Genomic DNA, 7,161 nt, shown 5'->3' on the forward strand with positions numbered 1-7,161 from the left:
CGATTCATCAGTCATCTGAGAAATTCACGTAAAAGCAAAAAGACAGAGATCTCACATGGCAGCAGTAAGGTGAACTAGCAATTACAGAGCTGGACCATCTGAAATGTTGGGATGTGAGGCGGGGGAGCCCCGTCGCCGGCTGGTGGGAGGGGACACTGGCCGCAGACCCTGGGTTTGTATTTCTCCTGGCCACGGCGGGGCCCTGGGGGGTCTCTGACAGGTGTGTCAGGGGCTGGAGCGCAGACATTCGCCACGGGCAGTGGCCAGGAGATGGCAACAGGTCAGACACGTGTCCACGGAGAGCCTGCAGCAGACAACCGCCAAGGCCCCGTGCGGGAAGGTGAGACTCGAATGCGAGAGAAGGAGCTCTGTGGTGGCTCATACGCCTCACGCAAATTAAAACGCGACAGGAAAGGCCACTACGTGTTATTCGAGGGCGACGGACATGTCACAGGACACACGCTGAGTAGAGTGGTGGCTGCTGGGGACAGAGGCAGGGAGGGAGAAACCAAGAGGGGCGTCCCTGGGCTGGTGAGGGCGGCGTACTGCAGACAGCCCCCGCCGGCCACCAGCCCTGGGCCCCGCCGCCGGCCCGGGCAGGTCCAGCAGGGCCAGAGCAAGCTCAGGGCGGGTGCAACTTGGCACTCGGGGCCCCCTGCCACCAGAACCCCGGCTTCGCACCTCTGCAAGGCGCTTGCAGTCTCATCTCCCGCACCCGCCTGAGGCCAGGGCCCACTGCTTGCTCACTTCCAAGCTCTCTGCCATGCCTGGCTGCAAGGCGCTCTCAGTCTGTCGCGGGGGACGGCTGGCTGGCTCACAGGAGGGCGTCTGGATTCACACGCTGGCTTTGGTTCGTGATTGAAAAAGCAAGCAGGGTGCCAGCAGCCCTGGCCTGGAGCTGGAAGGCTGTGAAGTGAGAGGATGGCAAGCTGGGGGAGAGCCCGTCCCCACGCCCGGCTACAGCGGGGGGCTGCGAGCTCCGCCCCTGAGAGCCGGCCAGCCACGTCGCCACCAATTAAAGGACCAAATATCTGCAGCCAGAAAGAAAAAAAATCAATTGCCGACTGACTCCTGCAACGGTGGCCGGGGGGAGAAGTGATAATTACCCTCCTTGGTCTCAGGGCACCGCTTGACATTCAGCCCTGCAGCCTGAGGCCCAGGGAAAGCAGCCTGCTCCCCACTCCCGGCTCAGCAGCTCACGCGCCCGAGACTGCAGATCAGCCTGCTCCAGACACCTGGGTAAACGGGCCCATCAGGCTTTTAGAGAGGTGTCGCGGGAGGATGTGAGACCGGGGAGACAGATTCTGTTCTCGGGAGAGGAGTCACCTCCTCCGGGCTGGCTTCCCCTTCCCAGGGCGCCTGAGCCGGCTCCCCGGGGTGTGTGGCGCCTGGGAGAGAGGTTAATTCGAGGTGGCGGCAGCTTTGGGGACCGGTGGTGGGCGGCAGAGCCCTGACGGTGGGCGGCTCCTCCTCGGGGGAGTGGTCAGCGCATCGCGTGCCGCTTGATCTCCCTCCATGCAGGCGGGTTAGAGCCTCGACTCCCCTCTGTCTGTCATTCAACGTTAATTAAACTGCTAGTGTTTCAGATCCGCCTGCTGGACTCCTTGATTACTATTAGATAACACAATTGAGACAGCAGCTACTTCCCAGTGCTCCATGGCAGCCCTGCCGCGCCCGCCAGGGCCCGGTGCCTGGCGCGTTGGGGGGCCGGGCAGGAAGGCCGCCGCCCCGGTGGCCACCACGCTGGGGGGCTGCGCTGATCCGCCTGCCCCACAGGCACTTCCAAAGTCAGCATCCTCCCAGTCTCCCTGGCCTTCTCCCCGGGCCAAGTCCATCTGGTCACTCTGTCCGCAGGTCCTGCCGGCTCCTTCTTTGGGGACACACCTTCATGTCCTCACGGCACAGTCGTCCTACCTCGGGCCCCCTCGTTTCTTCTGGGACAGCTTCTCACTAGGCTTTCTTGCTCCAACTCTGCAGAGCTACCGCCACCCCCTCCCCACTGCCCCCCCAACAACAGCTGGTGAACAAGTGGATCCCACAGCCCCTAAGGGAGGCCGGAGCCCCTTAGCTTGGGCTTGAAGGACCTCCTCGGCCCCTCCAGCTTCACCCTGGGCCACCTTACCTGCAGGAGCACCTGCAGCTACCCTAACATGGGGGTTCCCTGCCGTGGCCATGCTGGCCTTGACGGGGGCGGGGTTTGGGGTGGGGGCGCTGTCCTGTGAGTTGGACACTTAGCATCACACTGAGTGGTGACAACCAGACAAGGTAAGTGTCACCTGGGGCAACACAGCCACACCCCTCTTGCAGCCTGGCCAAATGACTGCGCTCGGGGACTTTCTCCCTTTCTACGCCTCTTTCAAGACTCTGCCAAGAATTTCCCAAAAATGTCCCCACCCAGCAGTGCTCACCACCTGCTTCCTGCCCGTGTTGCATTCCAGGCAGATGACACCTTATTGTGACATCTCTGGGCCGCGAGGCCCCTCGCTGACCTTGGGCTCCTGGCGGCCTCTGCTTCTCTGAGAATGCCCACCTCAGAGCACGCTGCAGGCCAGCTCTCCGTGCTGGGAAGGAGGGTCTACATGGGGCTGCAGGCGTTGGGTCTATGGCTGTGTTTGGGGGACCCGGATGTAGTTTTGTGTTTATCGCCGTCATCGCGCTCCTGGTAAGGCTGGGGTGGAGGGAAGGAAGAGCACTGAGCCAGAGTCCTGGTGGGGCAGACCTTAAGTCCTCCTTCCTCGTGCAGAGGCCGGAGAAGGACGCCGGCTGCGGCCTCTGCTTGCTGTACACAGCCCGGTCCTGAAGGAGCAGCCTGCCGTGACGGAGGGCGGCGGACAGACGTGCACAGGCCGTGGGCCCGGCGGCAGGGCACCAGCACACACAGCGAGCACTTCTGCGCGAGTTACAGAAGGGCCCTGCCAGCACTAGTCAGGAAGTGGGGCAGCGGGCAGGGCAGCCCACAGAGCCCGCCTGCGCGGCGTGTGGGGCACAGCCCGCTCTGCCACACTCGGCTGCTGCCAGGGCTGAGGGACGCTCCAGGTGCAGAATCTCAAAGCTGGGAAGCAACAGCAGCCAGCCTTCAGCAATGCGGCTGCCGCCCAGCTGGGTCTCGGCAGAGGGGAGACCAAGCCTGGGCTTCTGACCCCAGTCCTGAGGTTTTCTGGAGCACAAGGACAGAGTCACCCCCAGATGACGCGATCCCAGCAGACAGATCTGCGCTGGCTAGGAGCCCGGGCACCGCTGACCTCTGGCCCCTCAAAGCCAGCTGCAGGCGAGAGGACACCCCGCCCTCTGCAGACGGGGAGCTCCAGGCACCAGCAGTGTGGGCCTGGCTGGGAGGCCGCCACTGTCTCCCTCTGCTCCACTGTGGGAGAAGGCAAGACTGGACATGGGGTGTGGTGGCGACCAGCCCTGAGGCCGGACTGGGCCTCATGGCCACTTTCTGCACCCTGGGGCGGGGAGGAGAGCAGAGCCCAGAGGAGGACCCCACAGTGTCCTGCACCCCTGCCAAGCCTTCCCCGCCCTCCCTGACTCACGCTCCTGTCACCGCCCCCTTACAGCGGGGGCTGCAGCGGAGACAGCTTGGACTCTGGAGTCGGAGGTGGGTGCGGGGAGATCACCGCCTCTCTGAGCTGCACCTGCAAAGCCAGCTGCTTCCCGTTGCTGGTGTGGATCCAAGAAATGCAGTGAGGTCAGGGGGGTGGGGGGGTGGGAGCCTGCCCACCACAGCGAGCTCTGCCCTCGCCCCAGACACGGCCTGGCACACGTGGGGCTCAGTGCCAGCCGGTGGGCTTCTACTTCCCCAGTCCTGCCAGTGCTCCCTCGGGTGAGACTATGCCCCGCGCAGATGCTCTGGCGCCACCTGCCCTCCTGATGGAGCCCCCAGCCTGGCCTGAGACCCATCATGTGTTCCCAAACCACCCCTGACAACAAGCCCCTGCCTCACCACCGATTAAACGAAATATCTGCAGCCAGGAAAAAAAAAAATCAATTGCTGACTGACTCCTGTAACCTTGGCGGGGGAAGAAGTGATAATTACCCTCCTTGGTCTCAGGGCACCGCTTGACATTCAGCCCTGCAGCCTGAGGCCCAGGGAAAGCAGCCTGCTCCCCACTCCCGGCTCCTGCTGCAAACCACCCCTGGCAACAAGCCCCTGCCTCACGCCATGAGCCGGCGTTCTCGGGCACCTGGCTGGCTGCATCGGTGCTGACCTCGGGAGGTCACACCCCAGCACAGTGGTGGCGGCTGCGCCCTTCCCCGGGGAGGCCCCTGTGGTCCCCGAGAGTCCCAGCCTCCCGCCACGTGCTCTTCCCCCCACTGCCTGCTGGCTCGGGCTGGCGTCTGGAGAGGCACAAGGGCTCAGGGACAGCGACCCGTCCTCCCTGCCTACTCGGGGCCTGACACCAGCAATACTTAAACAGGTTACTGCAGCCGGGGTCCCCGCAGAGCTGAGGAAGCCGTGGGGACCAGGGCCTGGACTTGGCCCGCCAGGGTGGGGCCAGGAACAAGGGTTCTGTCACTGCTGGGCTGTGGGCTGCCCCACCCCCACAGGGCATCTGTGCTCGGCCAGCTGAGACCCCACTGTCTGCGGCCATGTCGCTTTGACTCGGATGCACTGATTAGACACCACTAGACACCAGCCCCTGGATGCTCTGGCAGCCACACCGCCAGCCACGGAAACCCGTTTGGCTCCCGAGGCTGCTCCCTTCCCCAGCCAGGCCCCCAGGCCTCTGTGCTGGCCACCCCCACTTGCCTGTGGGCCACTTTGCCCTGGGGGGCATCCCCGGCTCCTTCCCCGTGATCGACCCCATGAGGGTGTCACTCCTGACAACCCCCCCAAAAGTGGGTGGATGAAGGGGACACGCAAAGGAGACCGGGCCTGGCCCTCCCGGGAAAGAGCGCAGCGGACGGCTCTATAGCGAGCAAGGTCGGCTGGACTCGTCGCCAGGAGGAGCCATCTGCGACCCACCAGGGAGCAGGCTTAGCAAGTCTTTTAAGATCCTAGGCCAGCTTTCCCTGCCCCACGGCGTGCTTCTGGGATGACTTCCCCGCTCTAAGTTGGTGTTAATTAGTGAAAATTATCTAATGCAAGCTCATTTGAACATTAGCTTAAAGCTAAACATAATTAGGAAGATAAATCAGCTGCTAAAAAAAAAAAGCCAATGAAGATACACAAATGTTTTTTAGGATCTGCCGCTGGTCTGGGTTCCTGGCCGGGAGCTGGAAGCGTGACTTGGCCGTGGGCAGAGCCAGGCAGATCCTCCAGGTACCTGCGAGGACGGAGGTGCTTCTTGACTGACCCAGCAATTGGCAGCGGCCTGGGAGGTGCTGAGAAGCAGCGAGGAAAGCCTGGTGCCCAGCCAGGCTGCACGCTCCCAGGAGGGCTCCCTCCGCTGGCAGGTGCAGGGAAGGCGGGCGGGGCGGGGCCTGCGCGAGTCCCTGACAACCCACCGGACCTACAGGCACAGGCCTGCCTCTGCCCACCCCTCAGCTGTCTGTTGCCTGGGGCAGGCAGACTCTTCCCAGTTCTCATCCAGCTGCAGGTTTGTCCTGATCCCCTCAGCCTCGCTGAACCTCAGCTTCCTCGGCTGGACAATGGAAAGTTGCTGGACTGTTGGGAAAATTAAACGAAGTACTATTTTCTAAAAGGACCGTTGCACACACATCTGGCATTGAAGTGACCACAACTAAAAGCTGCATGCCGCTCCCCACCGGGCTGCCGTTCCTTTGTGTCATCTCCGGATCGGACGACAGGCCAGGGCCCACGCACGGTATTCTTCGGTGCACCTCTGGGACCTACCTAGCGGGACCTCAGAGAAACGTGTGGGGTGGGTGAGCCAATAGGCAGGATCTGCAGGCTGGCCAGGAAGGGAGGGGCAGTCTGCCCTAGAAGCCACCTCCCCTCAAAAGGCAAATAACCCTGGTCCCACCCCCAGCCCACCTCTCTGCTGACTCACTGCTAGAAAACAGACCAAAGCAACACTTACCCAGCGCCGCCCACCTGCCCAGCGCCCAGCTGGCCAGCGGCGCCCGAGAGCCGAGGAGCCTGCACGGGCTGTGCCGGGTGACTGACAGGCGCTCCAGCCCAGGCCAGAGAGATGAGTGACCAGAGAAGCCACAGGCTCTTCTCCAGGCTGGAGGTTCTGGGACCCCAAGGAGGCCGCAGGCCACACTGAGATTTCTGAAGGCCGAGGCCTCCCCTCCAGGGTTGCCTGGGGGACAGGGAGGGCAGGGACCACCAGAGTGCCCGGCCTGGGGTGGGGGTGGGGGGCAGCGCAGTGCTGGGAAGAGCCCGATGGGCAGGCAGGACCCGGTGCAGGTCCATTAGCTCCCTGCCCTGCTCCCCTTTCCCCGGACTGGAAACCTGCCCTGGACGGGGCGCCAAGAAGGGGGCAGCCCTGGTCACTTGCCAGGCTGAGGCCGCATCCTGGGGGGTGAGGATGTGGGGGTTGTGCCCTGACTGGGAAGCCCACCAGGCAGCGGGCTTCGAAAGTCCCAGGAGACCAGAAAGTGTCTCTAAGAGGTCAATAAAGGACCCCGTGGGTGACCGGCACGCAGCTCCCCTGTGCCGTCTGCCCACGTCGCCAGGCAAAGGGCCCTCGCCCGTCGGCACAAGTCAGAGCAGATAACGCGCAGGCCGTCCGTCTCCAACTCCCTGTGAGCTTCCAGGGCCTGAGTGGCAGCAGGCATGTAAACATGTATATTTCAAACAAATATACTTTAACTCTAGTTTTAGAAGGAAGCAGAGGCCCGGAGAGCATGCCCGAGGGGAACCTGCATTTGCAGCAGAACCTGAAGAACAAGCCTTGAGTGCAGACTCTTGGGAGAGAGCTAACCCTGAGCTCCGTGACCCCGGCTTTCCCAAAGCCGGAAACACTGCTCCCCGGCTCCCGGCCGGAGACCGGGCGACTGAGGGACTCGGACACGGCTCTGCCTCAACAGCTTGGGCCTTCTTAAAAGACACCTGTAACTCTGCATTACTACTCGTATTCCCCAAGCGCTGCTGCCTAGTCTGGCGTCGGCACCCCGGAACCTCCCAGGCACGTAAGCAGCACGTCCGGGGTTATCCTGCTTAACCAGTGCGGAGATGGAGGCTCAGGGTCGCCCATGGGCCCAAGGTCACCAGGTGAGACAGCCAGAGACAGCCAGCGCAGGAAGGCGGTG

Source organism: Condylura cristata, unplaced genomic scaffold (genome assembly GCF_000260355.1).
Source record: "Condylura cristata isolate star-nosed mole 26May11 unplaced genomic scaffold, ConCri1.0 scaffold00004, whole genome shotgun sequence".
In the NCBI taxonomy this organism is placed as follows: domain Eukaryota; kingdom Metazoa; phylum Chordata; class Mammalia; order Eulipotyphla; family Talpidae; genus Condylura; species Condylura cristata.